Here is a 20,624-nt window from a genome sequence, read left to right on the forward strand (position 1 = left end):
CCTTTGGTAAACGTGTTTTTTCGGCGCTAGATAAGACTCCAGAAGAACTTCAGCTTGGCCTAGTTGGTATTTACTGCAAATCATATTGACCGCAAAAAAGACGGGGACATAGGAAGAAAACACATAAACAGCACAAAAAAACAGCACAACAGCACAAAAACAGGACAAAATTTAGCTGTTTATGTGTTTTCTTCCTATGTGCCCGTCTTTTTTGCGGTCAATATGATTTGCGTTAGATAGGACCTATGGAAGAAACGACGCGCAAACACCTACACACAAGACGCGTGTTTGTCTTTCCTTTTGTATGTCCCATCTAGTGCCAAAAAAGCATGTTTAGTAAACTCGAGTAACACACCCAAGAAGTTCTAGTAAGTGAACATTTTGTGTCATCTGTTTTCTACAGGAAAGACAGGAGCCCTATACCATTTGCATTACTGGAATAGCAAAGAACATTGTGCTATACTTACACTGACAATTGCTGGTAAGACGAGATTTTTGTTTATTTTGTAAACCGCTTCTCTCTAAAGTACTGCTAATGTTTGCGCCTGAGTTTCTGAAAAAGTTGAGAAATTCAGTGTACAAGCAAAAGATAATTTAGCCAATAATAATGTATGTATTTGTACCTGTGTACCTCTACATTCTTATTATCTGCACTAGACGGAAGTGGGCGGAAAGAAAGGATCGTTGCCTAATTTCCACATATGCTTTAACGGTAGCAAATTCAGGTAGTATCTTAGGTGATTAAATGCTTAGTTCTATGACTACAGAAACCAAGGACAGTGTGTTCTTCGTAAGTTAAACATTGAAGACATAGAAGGGGTTTATATCAAGCAGTAGGACCTCAAGAAACGGTGGATGCTTGATGGGCAATGGAGGAAGCTTTCGATTGTGCTATAGGAATTACAAAATTTTTGTGCTCGGTTAAAGAGCATGTTCGTTGACGGAAGAGTAGGAAGGGGCCAGATATAGTCATTTAGTGTGATAGAAACTCCCAGGTGAGGCTACTTAACTGCAAAGCAAAGGCAACAACGCTCATTTTTTCGTTCGTCCATGCTGCACCCGAAGCTGAGCGCATGGAGTTTATTCCCCAAATTTCATAACATTTGTGAGACCGCAATGGGCGGAATAACGGTGTAATGATTCAAATATCTGATCACTCGAGGGTCGTTAATTCTACTTGAAGAATAACTTGCGACACTAGCTACGGTCTCTCAAAGTTATTATTTGCCTGTCTGTATAGAGCAACACGCTCATGACGCAAACGTTTACAGCGATAACTATGTATTAATTCTAATCCTTGGCAACTCCAGAGACGCTATTTGGAACTAACAAATAATTCGAGGCACTCGCTATACTTTTCATCTTTGGATGCAAGTTTGTGAGTTGTATTGAAGTATGATCCAAAAGCAACACGCTAAGTGAAGCACGAGAAATTGTTACAACAGGTAAACTATAGCTACCGTGTGTGTGCTTCTGTTCACTTTAGACACAGGCCGATACGTTACGCGTCGGTCAGTACGCAGCGTTTACGTTCAGCCAAGCCAAGGCTGCACATAACTACATTCCGGCACAGAAGAGCCGCGAAACCCAAACCGTGACGCCAGTCGCTAATGCCGCTACTTGGCCCGTCATGACAAGTTACGGGAGATCCATGCGGACAGTTCATGCGACAAACTGACAATTTAAGGATGCCTATAATGCCAAAAAAGAACGTTTAGCCATGGCCGCGCTGGAACCCGAGTGCGGCTCTCGCATCACTGAACACTGGCATTATCACGGCGTCTAACCCACCTGGAAATGAACCGAAAATATGTCGAAGTTTCGCTGTAATGGCGAAGCATTGATTGCAATACCAAATTTATACACAGCGGTGCGATGTAAGGACAGTGGTTCTATTGGCCGCATAAGGTTGTAAATATTTGCTTATTAACTAAATTAGCAATCATGGTGTCACGCGATCACAGGCAAACATGAACCCATCGTACTCCACGATCGCGGACACTCGCTGTATAGAATAACCCTGGTGTGACAATGAGCGGCAGCAGACGGGAGCGAATTGCCTTTCGTGCTGCCTCTCGCTTCAACGCGAACTTGGCGCGCTCGAAAACACAGCGTACACGATGCCATCGGCTATCTCTGATCGAACCTACCGGCCTTCGAACCCAGCGCAGATCAGCTCCAGGATAGGCTGCGCGCGGCAGCGTTCATCTGTGCCATCCGCAGGCGTGGACGAAGTAGAAGTGTAGAAGCGCGTTAACCAGCCTCCTTTCTCTCCCAGTGCGCGCACATCTCCCCGCTCCCCACCTTGCGGGCACTTACACGAACCTACACATATTACATCGGATACACTTCACAGCGTACAGGGACGAATGCCCATGGTGTGGGGCCACACCAACCCTATACCACATTACGTGGGAGTGCACACTACACAGACACGAACACCCAGACACGAACACCACAAGGGAGCAATGGGAGGCACTGCTGTCCAGCTCGGCCCTCGATGACCAGCTCAAGCTGATAAAGAGAGCTGAGAAGATGACAAGAGCCAGCGGAGCCCTGGACTAAGGGGCCCGACCATTAGTGGTTTTTCTGATTATTCTTTTATTAAGTTTATCTACCTTGCGCGCAAGCGAAGACTGCGCGCATCCTTACCGCCCTCCTTTCTCGCGCACCCGAGATCAGGCGTCGTTTTTCTCTGCTCAACTTCGCATGCTTTCTCTCGCACCTACGACTATGGCACGTGGTCGCTATCGTATTGCACTTGGACTTTATACGGAACCTAACGACGACGCTGATGACGGCGACGATGACGGTAATGCATCTGGAGTGTTCATGTAATCGATATTGCAATAAAACGAAGCAGTACCATTATTTCCAGCATAACCGAATCCAAAACTAACCGTTTGTTTTTCACCACCTTGGAACCAAACCTGGTGCGCTATAACGTAAAACTATTCCAAACTTTTCTATTACGATTCCGTAACAACCCTCCGTCCTTGGTCAAAAACTTTTTTGAACGACCCCCACTGCTCCTCTCTGTCACACGACGTCACGAAAACCGCGACAGCTCCACATCTGATATTTATTTTATTTATTTATTTATTTATTTATTTACAATACTGCCAGTCTCATATCGAGACCATAGCAGGTGGGCATATGATTTACATACATTTCATGGTTTATATACCGAATGGTAAGAACATGAAAACATGTAAATGGAAATACATAAACAGGTTCAATGCACAATTTTACAACACTAATAATATGAATAACAAGAGAAACTCACAGAAATAGTGCACTTCAGGTTACATACACGTAAGGATTAATACAGTGTTATAAAAACAAAGAAAGAAACAAAGGGGGTAAATGTTTAGCTACAGTTTTAAAAAAAATGGGGGTTCTGACAGTTATATATGCATAAGTTCTATTATTTCCTAATTAATTATTTCGGTTTCTAATAACTTAACAAAATCAGACTGCGATACTGTGTTAGTTACAGATGGATCTAGGTTATTCCACTCGCGGACAACACGGGGGAAAAAGGAAGACTGAAAAGTATCGTTATTACAAAGAAACTCGTTTAGTGTATACGCATGATTATGACGAAGTACGCGGGATTTAGAAAAGGTAACGTATTCAGAGGCATTTATTTTGAGTCGGCTGTGTAATATTTGATGCAGAAATTTGAGACGAGCTCGTTTTGCTCGTACAGCCAAAGTTGCAAGCCCTGACTGTCTTAGAAGAAGAGTAGGGGAATCACTGCGCCGGTATTTTCGGTGGATAAACCTAATTGCCTTTCTCTGGATTCTTTCCAGTTTAGATATGTTTGTTTTAGTGTGCGGGAACCATACGACATTAGCATACTCAAGGACGGGTCTCACAAATGTAATGTAAGTTAGAAGTTTGACGTTAGTTGGGGCCAACCGCAGGCACCTTTTGAGAAAGAAGAGTTTCCGTAATGCACAAGAAGTAACGTTGTTAATATGTGTTGTCCAGTTAATATGTGTTGTTAATATGTGTTGTAATATGAGTTAATATGTGTTAATATGTGTTGTCCAGATATGACGTGTACACACCGATTATGCAGGATTTCACAAAACAAAATAAAAATAGTTACTTCTGATTCGACTCCTTTTCGCCATTCATCATCATCGTCATCATCATCATCAGCCTGGTTACGCCCAGGCAAAGGCCTCTCCCATACTTCTCCAACTACCCCAGTCATGTACTAATTGTGGCCATGTTGTCCCTGCAAACTTCTTAATCTCATCCGCCCACCTAACTTTCTGCCGCCCCCTGCTACGCTTCCCTTCCCTTGGAATCCAGTCCGTAACCCTTAATGACCATCGGTTATATTCCCTCCTCATTACATGTCCTGCCCATGCCAATTTCTTTTCTTGATTTCAACTAAGATATCATTAACTCGCGTTTGTTCCCTCACCCAATTTGCTCTTTTCTTATCCCTTAACGTTACACCTACCATTCATCTTTCCATAGCCCGTTGCGTCATCCTCAATTTAAGTAGAACCCTTTTCGTAAGCCTCCAGGTTTCTGCCCCGTACGTGAGTGCTCGTAAGACACAGCCGGTATATACTTCTCTCTTGAGGGATAATGGCAACCTGCTGTTCATGATCTGAGAATGCCCGCCAAACGCACCCCAGCCCATTCATATTCTTCTGATTATTTCAGTCTACCAGTCACTACCTGCCCTAAGTAGATGTATTCCCTTACCACTTCCAGTGCCTCGCTACCTGTCGTAAACTGCTGCTCTCTTCCGAGACTGTTAAACGTTACTTTAGTTTTCTGCAGATTAATTTTAGACCCACCCTTCGGCTTTGTCTCTCCAGTGCAGTGAGCATGCATTGCAGTTAGTCCCCCGAGTTACTAAGCAAGGCAATATCATCAGCGAATCGCAAGTTACTAAGGTATTCTCCATTAACTCTAATTCCCAATTCTTCCCAATCCAGGTCTTTGAATACCTCCTGTAAACACGCTGTGAATAGCATTGGAGAGATCCCTGCCTGACGTCTTTCTTTATTAGGATTTTGTTGCTTTCATTATGGAGGACTACGGTGGCTGTGGAGCCACTATAGATATTTTTCAGTATTTTTACATACGGCTCTTCTACACCCTGATTCCGCAATGCCTCCATGACTGCTGAGGTTTCGACTGAATCAAACACTTTCCCGTAATCAATGAAAGCTATATATAAGGGTTGGTTATATTCTGCACATTTCTCTATCACTTGATTAATAGTGTGAATATGGTCTATTGTTGAGTAGCCTTTACGGAATCCTGCCTGGTCCTTTGACAGAAGCCTAAGGTGTTCCTGATTATATTTGCGATTACCTTAGTAAATACTTTGTAGGCAACGGACAGTAAGCTGATCGGTCTATAATTTTTCAAGTCTTTGGCATCCCCTTTCTTATGGATTAGGATTATGTTAGCGTTCTTCCAAGATTCCTGTACGCTCGAAGTCCTGAGGCATTGCGTATACAGGGTGGCCAGTTTTTCTAGAACAATCTGCCCACCATCCTTCAACAAATCTGTTGTTACCTGATCCTCCCCAGCGGCGTTCCCCCTTTGCATAGCTCCCAAGGCTTTCTTTAGTTCTTCTGGCGTTACTTGTGGGATTTCAAATTCCTCTAGACTATTCTCTCTTTCATTATCCTCGTGGGTGCCATTATCGCCATTAGCCCTCGGCTATTGGTCAAAAGTTTTCTGGCTGCACCCACTTCAGCTGCCTATCACGCGACGTCACAAAACCGCAAAAGCTCACCGCTTCAAAGTGACGTGCACGCATTAAAGACGCTATAATATGCCGAACAAAACTGAATTTCCTTGTGAATAGCCACAGATTGCCCCATTGCGAAAAGAATAAAAGATGGCTGCCGCCGATCGCTCAGGCAGTGGCTACTCCCACCTGCCGGAGAGCCTGGGTTTATTTGTGTATAATAAAACCTTTTGCGTGGCGGTGTAACGTTTTCGAGCACTTTCGGCAAGTTTAGACCTCGTTGTGCCAACTCCTCTTTGCTGAGGATTCGTTTCAGCGTCATTCTTAAGGTTTCGTTGCATGGCGCCGCGATTTTCGACCAGCCGCCGCAAGCTAAGTAAGGGAAAGCCGACCAGTCGCAGACGTCGGCACGGCCCTTTTCATCCGGTTATCGATTTTCAGTGCAGTGGATCGGTCCTATGGAATCCATCTCCACTTGAGCGTGCTTCTCACCTATACGACAAGCCGCTCAGTGCAGGAAATGTTATTCGTTTTTAAAGCGAAGAAAAGTGACCTCCTATGAATGAGGAGAGCGTTTGAGTGGTCTGTTCAGACAACCCTGCGGATGACCGCCCGATGCTTGCGTCGGCGGTTACGCAAATTGGACGTCAGGACATTGGAGTAAAAACATATTTCAATAGTCTTACGTTGTAGGACCCCTGAACCGGAAAATTTTGGAAGAACCGTTTCCATACTAGCTCGAGATTATTTTTGCTGAAATTGTACGTACATTCAGACCGCTGCACAGATGAGAGTAGACCGTGTATCTGGCGCCACTTTGTCGCAGCGAGCGGAGTGTTACCTCTTTAACAATCATTCGGTTCGCCACACCGATCTCAATGGCCCACTCGCCTGTGCGCATGGTTAGCGCCTCCTGTCTAGATCGATTAATGGGTACGGAATGTACGTTAATGACTAAGGAAAATTTATATTTTCACCTCAGAATTGGTAGTGACAGCGAACTGCGCGACTCCCGCTTTTACAACCATCACCATAGCAGTTTATGCGCTGGCTCATGCTAAACTCAAACCACTGGTCGAAGAAATTCACATTTTCCTCACTCACATCGTGCACTCATTGGTAGTCGTTGCTAGGTATTTGAATGCCAAACATTAGCATTAGAGCCCCGAAAACGGTGACACGCATGATGCCGAGTCATCACAATTCACGTCCATCAATGTTCTCGTAGTTCTCGATAACGTTTATTTCCAGGCAATATTTCATTCGCAGACTGCTCACAGCTGTATGTATGAATGGCACGATAGCATCTCTTGTTTTGCCTGCCGGCGGCTACGACTGGTTTGTCAGCGATTCCGAAGCACTTACCATCAAAACACTCAATTCCCCGTTTCGAAGTTTTGAAGGTATTTTAATTGTTGAAACAAAAAAGTTTCAACAATTAAAATACCTTCCAAACTTTCTTTTCGCCATCTCTCTTCGCTTCTCCTTCAATGCCACCCCTATGCGGCGGCAATCAGAGCACCGGCTCGGTGGCGGCTGATCTCGATGATACGCTGCTACCCAAGCCGAACAATGCCCAAGGTTGCCTCCTGCTCACGAAGCATCCCTGCCTGCATTCTTAAATAAAATCAACATGGAAACTATAGTCCGATACAACTTTAGAAAAAAGAGGAGGCCCCGCCCAGGTGCCCGAAGCGCGAGAGTCGATTGCCTCCGCGACTAAAATAGTCCCGCTAGAAAAATCGTGCTCCTGAAACGCGCAATTCTCGGTATAAATAAAGACTTTTGTATCTTGATGACTGGTTTATTAGAGCTCTCGTGTGCTACAGCAGATGCCGGATAGCGACAGAAAAATAACCCCGTGCCTTCTACAACGCTGCTCGTCGTCTGCTCTTTAGCTTCATTGCAAGTGACAAAAGTAGAAAGAGCAGCTCTTCATGGCTTTTGCGCTTGTTCGCATGTACACGGCGTATCTCCTACTCGTTTTCCTGGCTTAACATGAATCAGTTGCTATTGAAAAAGTGCTTATATAAAACAATGCATTTATCGCTGAAGCACACAGCTGATGCGACTTGGCCCGCATCACTTGGTGACCCATTTGGGTGACGCACTTGGGAACGCACTTGGTGACCCTATCGACTCCGTCGGTGGGGTCACCGGTCATCTGGCTCATGACGTCAGTCCGGAGTGCGTGCCCGTTGGTGGATGCTCGTGTGCATCCGCGTCGGAGGAGTAAACGCCCCCTTTTTTTCTAAAGTTGTATCCGACTATAGTCAAATATTCCAATTCTCCTATTTTTATTCGATAATAGAATAGGTACACCATTGTTAACGTTAGAAAGCGTTGAGTCTTTACGGCAGCTTGCAGAAACGCTGAGTGAGGCGCTGCACAACACCGCAAGCATGAGCGTGCGGCTTGTGCGGCGTCGGTGGGGTGGTTCCCTCTAGTACACTCTAGTTTCGTTGTTACTATGGACACGTGTACTTATCTTTATCGGGCGACCACGTTTCGCCGCTTAACAACTGTAATCGCACAGCGAGGGACGCGCCTGAATGTATCCGATGTTTCTGGAAAGTTATCGATGCTTCTACCCGGCTGTCTGTTGTCGCCGAACCTTGTGTTATCTGATTTCATCGCGTAACGCGAATGGTGTAGAACTTTGTGGAAGGCACACGGGTCCGAACGATTAGTCTGGAACATTCCACGACTGCTCTATAAAAGCCGACGCGCTTGACCCGCTGATCAGATTTTCGACGATCGCCGACTGTGTTCGCCGCTATCATTGTGCTTTAAGTGTAGTCTGTTTTGTGGGCACAGGTTCGCCCAATAAAAGCTAGTTTTGTCTTTCACAGTACTGCTACTGTGTTCTTTCTTCACCGTCACTACCACGTGACATCTGGTGGAGGTGCTAGTGCGTTCATGTACGGAACGCCCCCGCAAAGCCGCGATCCAAGCCCGAAGCCCGAGGACAGAACCAACATCGCCCAAGACCAACGTGCTAGCCGCAGACTGCAAGGACTGCCCCCAGAGCACGGACTTCTACCTGAGACGACAAAGAAGATCGTGGTCAAGACAACCCCAATGGCTGCCCCAGCGTCCCCTGTTATCCTACAACAACCTCGGGGCCCACCAACCTTCCATGGAGCAGCGACTGAAGACCCGGAATCATGGCTGGAGACCTACGAACGAATCGCAACATTCAACAACTGGGACTCCGACGAGAAGCTGCGGCATGTCTACTTCGCCTTAGAAGACACCGCCAGAACTTGGTTTGAGAACAGGGAATCGACCTTGACAAAGTGGGACCTGTTCCGTAGCGGCTTCCTACGCACCAAGCGTCGTGCGCAAGGAAAGGGCCGAAGCTATGCTGGACGCCCGAGTGCAGCTACGAAACAAGAACGTTGCCATTTTTACGGAAGAAATGAGCCGTTTGTTCCGCCACGCCGACCCGGATATGGCCGAGTAGAAGAAAGTCCGCCTACTGATGCGTGGTGTAAAGGAGGAACTTTTCGCCGGGATGGTAGGAAGCCCACCGAAGACCGTCGAATAGTTTCTTCGTGAGGCGACGAACATCGAGAGGACACTCGAACTGCGGAACCGGCAATTCAACCGCCGTACAAGCTCTACCCGCTACGCAGGAATTCAATCACTGGCCACGGACGATCTGCGCGAGACCATCAGGGCCATTGTGCGCGAAGAACTGCGCAAGGTCTTGCCTTCGTCGCAGCCTCAAGTGGCCTCGATCGCCGACATCGTAAAAGAAGAGGTGCACCGATCGCTTGGAGTTCCTGAGGTGCAACCAGAACCGCCGCAGCCTCAGCCGCAAGCGATGACCTACGCCGCCGTCGCCCGCCGTCAAGGTCCCCTTCCACGACCGCGCCAGGGCCCCGTAACGCCGCACTTCCGTCGACCACCACCGCCGCCGCCAGCACGCCCACCCGTCGCCGAGCGCAGCTACCCGAGGAAGACAGACGTTTGGCGCGCTCCTGATCACCGCCCGCTCTGCTACCACTGCGGAGAAGCAGGTCACGTCTACCGACGATGCCCGTACCGAGAGATGGGACTGCGAGGTTTCGCCGTCAACGCGCCGCGTCCACAGCTTGGAGAGCGCCCACGTGACATCGCCGACTACCTCGCCGCTACTCAATGGAGCTCTCGACGACCGTCGCGTTCGCCATCACCAGGCCACTACCTGTCGCCGCAGCGCCGACCATACACTGGCCCAGCCCGGGGCCGGTCAGCGAGCCCATATCCGGAAAACTAAAAGCAGCAACCGATGGAGGTGTGGGTACTGTTCGTCGAACTGACGAAGATCCTCCGCCGCCGACGAAGTCGACGAAGAAACCATCTCGACGACCTAATGACGACACGCCGCCGTCCCGACGAAGTCAGCAAGCCAAGACTACACCGACGAAAGACGACTTGACGACGCGACGTTCCAGCTTCAGTTCACCACGACGCAGCCGTGATCCGACGCCAAGACCTAACTGCAACGCCAGACAAAGAACCACCGACCTCGATGTGCTTCTCGACGGCCACGCGGTTACCGCCTTAGTGGACACAGAGGCTGATTACTCCGTCATGAGTGGACACATCGCCGCCCAGTTGAGGAAGGTTAAGACTGCATGGGAAGGCCCTCAAATTCGCACCGCTGGAGGACACCTGATTACGCCGACTAGAATCTGGACGGCAAGGATAACCATTCATGACCGGACTTACCCTGCCACCTTCATTATCCTCCAACAGTGTTCTCGAGACGTCATTCTCGGTATGGACTTCCTGAACCAACACGGCGCAGTCATCGACCTGAAGTCCAAGTCAATAACGCTGTCGGAAGATAAAGCGATACCACCGGAGAGCCCTCGTAGTCACCACGCCTTGAGTGTGCTCGAAGACCAAGTGAGCATCCCGCCCCGCTCCAGTATTGTTATTTCGGTCGCCACCGAAATACCCGCTGACGTAGAAGGTGTCATCGAAGGCGACCAACGTCTCCTGCTAGACCGTGAAATTTGCGTCGCAAGAGGGATCGCTCGACTGCATGGAGGGAAAACTGAAGTGTTGCTGACAAACTTCAGCCCGGAGTTCAAGCACATCAACAAGGGCACGACGATCGCGTACATCGAGGAAATTGTGGAAACCAGTAATGCGTTTGTCCTCTCGGATTCCGCCGCATCTACCCCGACGACCATGGTTCCCGAACCAGACTACGACATTAATCCAAGTCTCCCAGTGATTAAGCAACAGCAGCTCAGAAGTCTGCTCCGACGATACAAAGGCTGCTTTTCGACGACATCGAGGATTCGACAAACACCAGTCGCCAAGCATCGCATAATCACCGAGGAGTACGCTCGACCGCTCCGCCAAAGCCCTTACCGAGTTTCGCCGCAAGAACGCGAAGCTATAAGAGAACAAATCGACGAAATGCTGCGCGACGACATCATCCAGCCGTCGAAAAGCCCGAGGGCATCCCCTGTTGTCCTGGTGAAGAAAAAGGACGGAACCCTACGTTTCTGCGTCGATTATCGTCGTCTGAACAAGATCACGAAGAAGGACGTATACCCCCTTCCACGAATAGACGATGCATTGGATCGGCTCTGCAACGCTAAGTACTTCTCCTCGATGGACCTCAAGTCTGGCTATTAGCAAATAGAAGTCGACGAAAGAGATCGCGAAAAGACCGCCTTCATCACCCCAGACGGCGTCTACGAGTTCAAGGTTATGTCATTTGGACTGTGCTCGGCGCCTGCAACGTTCCAACGTGTGATGGACACGGTTTTAGCGGGATTGAAATGGCAGACCTGTCTCGTTTACTTGGATGACGTCGTTGTGTTCGCCGGAAATTTCGACGATCACCTTAGGCGGCTTGCCACAGTACTAGAGGCCATCAAGTCATCAGGGCTCACTCTGAAGCCAGAAAAATGCCGCTTCGCTTACGACGAGCTTCTGTTCCTAGGCCACGTCATCAGTAAATCCGGAGTACGCCCCGACCCCCAGAAAACAGCTGCCATCGCGAAGTTCCCGACCTACCGACAAGAAGGCAGTGCGTAGATTCCTTGGCATGTGTGCCTACTACAGGCGCTTTGTCAAGGACTTTTCACGCATCGCCGAGCCGTTGACACGTCTAACTAAATGTGATATTGAGTTCAAGTGGGAAACGCCGCAGGCCGACGCATTTGAAGAACTCAAACGACGCATGCAGTCGCCGCCGGTACTTGCGCACTTCGACGAGTACGCCGATACAGAAATCCATACTGACGCCAGTAGCCTAGGCCTCGGTGCCGTTCTAGTCCAGAGGAAAAACGGAGTCGAACAGGTGATATCTTCCGCTAGCCGGTCGCTGTCAAAAGCGGAAGGCAACTATTCTACGACCGAAAAGGAATGCCTCGCCATCGTTTGGGCTACAGCTAAATTTCGCCCTTACCTTTATGGCAGACCATTCAAAGTCGTCAGTGACCATCACGCGTTGTGTTGGCTAGCGAGTATAAAGGATCCTTCAGGACGACTGGCGCGGTGGAGCCTCAGACTACAAGAATACGACATCACTGTAACCTACAAGTCCGGACGAAAACACTCCGATGCCGATTGCCTATCACGCGCCCCCATTGACCCGCCGCCGCAAGATGACGAAGATGACGACGCCTTCCTTGGCATGATAAGCGCGGAAGACTTCGCTGAACAGCAACGGGCAGACCCGGAGCTAAAAGGCCTGGTGGAATATTTGGAAGGGCACACCGACGTTGTCCCCAGGGCATTTAAGCGCGGACTATCTTCCTTCACGCTTCAAAACATTCTCCTCGTGAAGAACTTTTCACCAGTCCGCGCCAACTACCTTCTTGTTGTCCCGTCAGGACTTCGTCCAGAAGTATTGCACGCCCTACATGACGATCCGACCGCTGGACACCTCGGTTTTTCCCGGACACTCTCGAGGATAGAACAAAAGTATTATTGGCCGCGCCTGACCGCCGACGTCGCCCATTATGTCAGAACATGCCGAGACTGTCAGCGACGTAAGACACCGCCGACAAGGCCAGCCGGATTACTACAGCCAATCGAGCCTCCTTGCCGACCATTCCAGCAGATCGGGATGGACTTGCTGGGACCCTTTCCGACGTCAACAACCGGAAATAAGTGGATCGTCGTGGCGACAGACTACCTCACCGGCTTCGCTGAAACTAAAGCACTGCCGAAAGGTAGCGCAGCCGAAGTGGCGAATTTTTTTGTCGAAAACCTCCTGCTTCGACATGGCGCCCCAGACGTCCTCATCACCGACAGAGGAACGGCCTTTACAGCGGAGCTCACCCAAGCCATTCTGAAATACAGTCAGACAAGGCACAGGACGACCACGGCCTACCACCCGCAGACGAATGGTCTTACGGAGCGGCTGAATAAGACCCTCACCGACATGCTAGCGATTTACGTCGACGTCGAACACAACACCTGGGATGCCGTCCTGCCGTACGTAACATTTGCTTACAACACGGCGATGCAAGAAACACAGATCACGCCGTTTAAGCTGGTTTACGGCAGGAACCCGACGACGACGCTTGACGCCATGCTGCCCCACGTCACTGACGAAGAGAATGTTCACGTCGCTAGCTATCTCCAGCGCGCCGAAGAAGCCCGACAGCTCGCCCGCCTACGGATCAAGAACCAACAGAGGACCGACAGCCGACACTACAACCTCCGACGACGCTTTGTTGAGTACCATCCCGGCGACCGTGTTTGGGTTTGGACACCGATACGCCGACGAGGACTCAGTGAGAAACTACTCCGACGCTATTTCGAACCCTACAAGGTCATCCGACGTATTGGCGCTCTGGACTATGAGGTCGTGCCAGACGGCATTTCGCATTCACAGCGGCGCCGCGCACGATCTGAAGTGGTCCACGTGGTGCGCCTTAAACCCTTTTACGGACGCTGACGAAATTACTTATTTTCTTTTGTTGTTGTTTTCTTTGCCACGGGTGTTTTTATTTCGCTTGTATGTAGCATCGGGTCGATGCTTTTTAAGAGGGGGGTATTGACACGTGTACTTATCTTTATCGGGCAACCACGTTTCGCCGCTTAACAACTGTAATCGCACAGCGAGGGACGCGTCTGAATGTATCCGATGTTTCTGGAAAGTTATCGATGCTTCTACCCGGCTGTCTGTTGTCGCCGAACCTTGTGTTAGCTGATTTCATAGCGTAACGCGAATGGTGTAGAACTTTGTGGAAGGCACACGGGTCCGAACGATTAGTCTGGAACATTCGACGACTGCTCTATAAAAGCCGACGCGCTTGACCCGCTGATCAGATTTTCGACGATCGCCGACTGTGTTCGCCGCTATCGTTGTGCTTTAAGTGTAGTCTGTTTTGTGGGCACAGGTTCGCCCAATAAAAGCTAATTTCTCTTTCACAGTACTGCTACTGTGTTCTTTCTTCACCGTCACTACCACGTGACACTATGGTAGCCACAACTTTTTTTCCCGGATGAGTGACAGTGCCAAGAACTTTATTAGTGTGTCCTGAGGAACTCGATTGGGGGGAACCGAAGGCTCGCCGATCACGTTTGTGGCTCCGCCCACGACGGGACAGGGAGGTGGTGACTCTCCGCGACGTCGCGGGCCCTCTGAACGGCCTGTAGTTGGTTTGTGAAATCCGAGCTCTTCAGCAAGGCGTCCCACTTGGACTTGTTGTGAAAGTCGGAGCCCGCGTTGTACGGGCACAGCCAGAGAATGTGGTCGAAGGAGCAGCACGCGTGACCGCATTTGGAGCACGGTTGGGGGAAGTTCGGGTCTATCCAACTAAGCGCTCTTGGGGTGAGGTTAGATTTCGTCTGTAAAAGCCTAAAAGTAACAGCCTGAGTCCTGTTCAGTTTCGGGCTGGGGGGAGGGAATTTCCTTTTGCTGTGTCTGTAATGTGACGTAATTTCGTGAAAGGTCGTAAGATTATCTTTGAAGGGGCAACCCTGCGGAAGAGCCGGACCGTTAGCTCGGGCGCGGTTCGTGAATTCACGCGCCAGGCAGTTGGCCCGCTCGTTAGGGTTGCAACCCGCTTGGTTAGTTACATCGTTCACGTGCGCCGGGAACCACGCTATCGTATAACCTGCAGTGTCTTCTCGTGTAGTAGTACGAAAGAATCTGTTGACAATGTCGGCTGCGCGTTTACAAACTAGAGCGGACGAGAAAGCCCTAACCGCCATGCGCGAGTCGGAGAAAATGGCCGCCGCGCCTTTTGCGGCTTGAAGAGTCAAGGCTATCGCGGTTTCCTCCGCCTCGTTCGCGTGTTTAGCGCAGATTGATGTGGCGCAGATAAGGGTTCGGCGCGCGTCAACGACCGTGATTGCAAACCTGTCTTCGCTGCCATATTTGGCGGCGTCGACGAAGAATGCATCTGCCTCGTAAGGATCGATTCGTCAAAGGATGGTTCTAGCCCACCGTTGCCGCCAAAATCCAGAGGTGCGCTACGCCAAACCAGGCATTGGTGCAGCAAGTCGAGCACATATCCATCTATTTCTACGACCACAAAGCTTCCTCCATGACAATCAAGAACTGAGAGTGCAGTATTTCTTGAAGAAGGAACATGTGTGAAGAATAAAAAGTTGTCTCTAGCTGTACATAGATGTCCTGCTCGAATTCCTTGCCTCAATATATCAAAAGCCAAACAGCTGGAGAGCTGCGCTCAATTTTCGTATTAGGAAGTATCGTAATCGTGGGCACTTTTTTTCTTTGTGAACAAATGAACTACATTGTGGTGCTCTCAAAGTATAAATTTAGGGACGGGCCCACCATTGACATTCCAGAGAAACTCACTGCAGTAGGCCATCTGAATCTCCTTCTGGATCATGCTTCCGTGTCTCCAGAGGAACATTGCAGTGGAGATGCTGTGGAGTTCGACATTCCGCTGCGTCTCTTGAACAAGCTGGTGTTGGCCGCACTCAAAAGAATTTTAATTCTACCGGAAGCTTCATCTGACAAGCTATTAACTGTGTGCAGTACGATAGCGCATGAGCGCAGTCGCGCGTGGCTTCATATTTCGCGGGCTTTTTTTAAACGACGAACAAAATCGCCACGAACCACGTGCGTTGCCGCAAAAAGTTGGATTGGCCGTTTCTGAACCTGCTCTACAACGCAATGAAATGCACTTGGCCCTAAAGTAAATATTAAATGTTTTGCATTAGTTATCTTAGATAATTATTTTAATTAATTAATTAAGCGAGATATAAAGAATACTCCGAGGAGTGCCACAACACAGCAAATCATATGCCGTTGGTTTCGTTCAGCTGCGGCTAACCACTTTTTTTTTAATCCTTGGCAGAAGTTACGTGAAGTTACGCTTACATGTCAACGCTCGAGGCTTATTCACGCCGCCACCGTCGTCGTGCTGTCCCGCTATCGACGTCTGCGCACCTCACGCGCGGAGGTTGTCGTTTTTTCTCTTTCTTTTTTTTTTGAAAAACCGAGTGCGTTTGGCTGCAAATACGACGAAGCGAAGCGGACGCACCAGGAACGGTAGGCTCAATCCCCTCGCCGGCGTCGTTCCTCCTGAGTTGCTTTGCGTGTGCTCAGTTCTGAGCAGTAGGCGTCAACCTATCTGAGGTTTCGCTGGACGCTGTCTCCCGCAGACGGTTTTTGTCAGTCTCACCTCGTGCGCCATCGAGGTGAGTCACCTGTAACTGGCCACTCGGATAACGCTGCCTTTGAGACCCCAGCATGTGGCACGCGCCTGCAATTAGAGCACCACCTGAGGTGCAACGCTGAGCTTTGCTATCGCTGCCCGAAAACTGCCAAATCTCCTTAATTGAGAACAATTAGGATGCTTTCCTATTGTTTTTTTTTTAATTTGCTAGAGCGTCACGAAATATCTTTTGCATGTCCTGGTGAACCTTTTGGGCTGCCATGTCTTTCCTTAACAGATATCGAATGTCAATAAAACTTCATATCGAATCAACGCGCGATCGGCGAGCGGTGCTCACTTGCTGATACCTCCAGTTTGCCTCATAATCACTCATGCAGTATGCGACGTGTGCAACATTAGAACATAAAATGCGGCAGGAAGTACAAACGCAACTTTCTCTCGAACACAAAACAGTTTTGTACCTGAGAACTGCTTCCTTCTGGATGAGACCGGAAGCTTTCCAGCCGACCCTCTTGTATACACGTATTACACTGACGCATGTGTATATTGCACTGACGAAGATCGGCGCCGCGATTGAAACATCAATAAAGTCCCGTTCAACTTTTACGTGCTTCTACTCTTCCTCGCGTCTATAACTGCCGTGATCCAGTGACTCAATGCTGATTCATTATTTATGAGGATATGCGACTACTGAAGGCGAAAGGAAAGACCATTTGCGTAATATTACATTATGTAACTATATATATAAAGCGAAACGAATTAGCAACAAGCTCATGCTTCCTGTCTCTCTACAAGATCTGCATCTCTCTCTAACTATCAGTCATGTTTATATGATGAGACGTTGCGTTGCGGTATCAAAAGAATAAAAAAAATATTTCGCAACATTTTTCAACATTTTTCAACATAGCATGATTTACAAGAAGTAACACATTGTGTGTTTGAACTTTACGCTATAGATAGATTGCGGTTCTTCGGTGAACAGTGCTTATCGGTTTTACTTGATGCATTATCTTGTTCTTATTTTTACAGGACAGAGTCATTGTGAAATGCACGTGTGGGACGACAAGATTACGGAGAGTGCCACGCCAGTGTGTGAGGTAACGTACGACGCTATTTGTGAACATAAATACCAAGTTTATCACGCATACTGCAACCAGTCACATTTCTGATAGCGCGTGTCGCATTTCATAAATTCCAATAAAAGATTTGCTTATTGTGTGAATCTTTCGCACTGTCTTGTTTTGCAGTAAAGCTATTCGTGTCCAAATTCGAAGTAAAGTGTTCCGTCCTCCTTAGTGATAAATAATAAAAAACGTGCTATTTAGGCTCGTAAACCAGTAATGGAGTTTCAGGCAGACAACAGGTGCACTGAACGTGCATGAAATGAGCATAATTACCACATACTGTTCCCTTGTGATGATAGTGAAAAAACCAGACTTCTTGCTCTATTCTGATTACATAAGGTTTGGCCGGCAACATGGACAACAGATAGATTCGGCGACAACATGCAGGTGCATGTTGCGCTGACCGAAAGCTTTGAACACTTGTTAGGTGGTGAAATGCGGTCACAGAAAAAAAGATAAGAATGTCTGTCAATACACCGCTCCTAAAAAGCATCGTCGCGATGCTATATATAGTACACAAGAGCGACATACAAAGTACATAAAGCTTGGCCGGTGTTCATATCTCACAGAAGCACTGACTACCGCAGGTTGCGGCTTAGCGAGCCACAGAGTCGCGTCAGCCATTGCATCGCGTAAGCTAGCGCGACGCTGTGAACGCGCTCAGGCCGCAAAAGGCAAAGGAGGAGGCGGGTGCCCCGAGCGTTGAGTACGCGAGAAAACACAGGTTTGCAGGTGTTTATCCCGCATTCTGATTTTCTTGGGGGGAGGGGGGGGGGGAGCTTTTACCAAAGCACGTGTGTGAGGATATATATCTATATGTATAATGTTGCGCGTGAGGCAACCGAACACCGGTGAAAGTACTTGCGGCCCCGAGCGGGAAAAGAGGAAGAGGACGACGCTGAGTTCACCAACCAGCTGGCCGCTCTTGCGCTCACCTTCGCGACCTAAAGTAAACAGTCCCATTCATCCATAAAGGTAATAAATGGTCTCCTTCGCGCTTAACAAAGTGGTGGAGGTACGGGGTAGCACTCATAACAACGTAACCATCACTCCTGCAGCTTCGTCGAAGCCGGCGACTTGCCGGCCTCTCGCCATCAGCCGGGACCGTTTTCGAGATGCCAGAAGACGTAGCCGCTCCTAGGGCAGCACCTAGCAGTCCACTGCCATACTGCCGAGTTCCACCCACCTTCGGAGGCAAAACGGGGGAAGATGCCGACGAGTGGCTCGTCCACTACAAACGAGTGAGCAAGTTCAACGGGTGGGATGCAACCGCTCAGCTCACCAATGTGGTGTTCTCCCTGACCGATACCGCACTCATGTGGTACGAGAACATTAACGTTACGCGTGAGGAAAACGAGAAAAGAATGTTACGCGTGCGGAAAACGAAGACCGGTGAACAAGCTGGCGGCCCCGAGCGGGAAAAGAGGAAGAAGACGACGCTGAGTTGTGTTCGCTGAAGGTGCGGCCAAAGATGACGACTTCTTCGAGGCAGCACATGCAGAAGTTCCACTTCAAGCCGCGCAGAATAGTGTCCATATACCTCTCAAAAGTTGCCGGAGCGTTTCACAGTCCAAATGGCATCACATTAATTTCGAAGAGCCCGCGAAAGGTTACAAAGGCAGTAGTTTCCTTGTCCTCAGGATGCATCGGAATTTGCCGATAGCCGGATCGTAATTATACTGAGGAAAAGTAAGAGGCGGGATGAAGGCAGTATATTGTCACGTGGTGGTGACGTTGAATAACACAGTAGCAATACTGTGAACAACAAAACTAACGTTTATTGGGCGAACCTGTGCCCACAAAACAGGCTACACTTATAGCACAACGATAGCGGCGAACACAGTCGGCGATCGTCGAAAATCTGATCAGCGGGTCCAGCGCGTCGGCTTTTCTACAGCAGTCATCGAATGTTCCAGACTAATCGTTGGGACCCGCGTGCATTCCACAAAGTTCTACACCAGTCGCGTCACACGATGACATCAGATAACATAAGGTTCGGCGACAACAGACAGTAGATAGAAGCATCGATCACTTTCCAGAAACTTCGGATACACGCAGGCGCGTCCCGCGCTGTGCGACAGCATTTGTTAGGCGGCGAAACTTGGTCGCCCGATAAAGATAAGTACACGTGTCATTCCCCCCCTCTTAAAAAAGCATCGACCCGATGCTGCAAACAAACGAAAGTAACAAAGAAAAGCACTCGTAGCAAAGAAAACAACAAAATAAGAAAGTTCGTCAGCGTCCGTAAAATGGTTTAAGGCGCACCACGTGGACCACTTCAGATCGTGCGCGGCGCCACTGTGAATGCGAAATGCCGTCTGGCACGACCTCATAGTCCAGAGCGCCAATACGTCGGATGACCTTGTAGGGTCCAAAATAGCGTCGCAGTAGCTTCTCACGGAGTCCTCGACGGCGTATCGGGGTCCATACCCAAACACGGTCGCCGGGCTGGTACTCGACGAAGCGTCGTCGGAGGTTGTAGTGTCGGCTGTCGATCCTCTGCAGGCTCTTGATTCGCAGGCGGGTGAGCTGTCGGGCTTCTTCGGCGCGCTGGAGATAGGTAGCGACGTCAACGTTCTCCTCGTCAGTGACGTGCGGCAGCATGGCGTCGAGCGTCGTCGTCGGGTTCCTGCCGTAGACCAGCTTGAACGGCGTGATCTGTGTTGTTTCTTGCACCGCCGTGTTGTAAGCGAATGTTACGTACGGCAGGACGGCATCCCAGGTCTTGTGTTCGACGTCGACGTACATCGCTAGCATGTCGGCGAGGGTCTTATTCAGCCACTCCGTAAGACCATTCGTCTGCGGATGGTAGGCCGTTGTCCTCCTGTGCCTTGTGTGACTGTATTTCAGTATGGTTTGGGTGAGCTCCGCTGTAAAGGCCGTTCCTCTGTCGGTGATGAGGACTTCTGGGGCGCCATGTCGCAGCAGGATGTTTTCAACAAAGAATTTCGCCACTTCGGCTGCGCTACCTTTCGGCAGTGCTTTAGTTTCTGCGAAGCGGGTGAGGTAGTCCGTCGCCACGACGATCCACTTATTTCCGGTTGTTGACGTCGGAAAGGGTCCCAGAAAGTCCATCCCGATCTGCTGGAATGGTCGGCAAGGAGTCTCGATTGGCTGTAGTAGTCCGGCTGGCCTTGTCGGCGGTGT

At 49.2% G+C, this 20,624-nt stretch overlaps 1 long non-coding RNA gene across 1 annotated transcript in view; it reads left to right on the plus strand.

The window, feature by feature from the left end:
- Positions 1–17,431, plus strand: part of LOC135908832 (uncharacterized) — a 37,825-nt gene extending 20,394 nt beyond the window's left edge. The window contains exons 2-3 of the long non-coding RNA XR_010566457.1: positions 404–481; positions 17,383–17,431. This is a non-coding gene — a long non-coding RNA (uncharacterized lncRNA). The remainder of the gene's footprint in view (positions 1–403; positions 482–17,382) is intronic.
- Positions 17,432–20,624: the final 3,193 nt, after the last annotated feature.

Source organism: Dermacentor albipictus, chromosome 1 (assembly GCF_038994185.2).
Source record: "Dermacentor albipictus isolate Rhodes 1998 colony chromosome 1, USDA_Dalb.pri_finalv2, whole genome shotgun sequence".
In the NCBI taxonomy this organism is placed as follows: Eukaryota; Metazoa; Arthropoda; class Arachnida; order Ixodida; family Ixodidae; genus Dermacentor; species Dermacentor albipictus.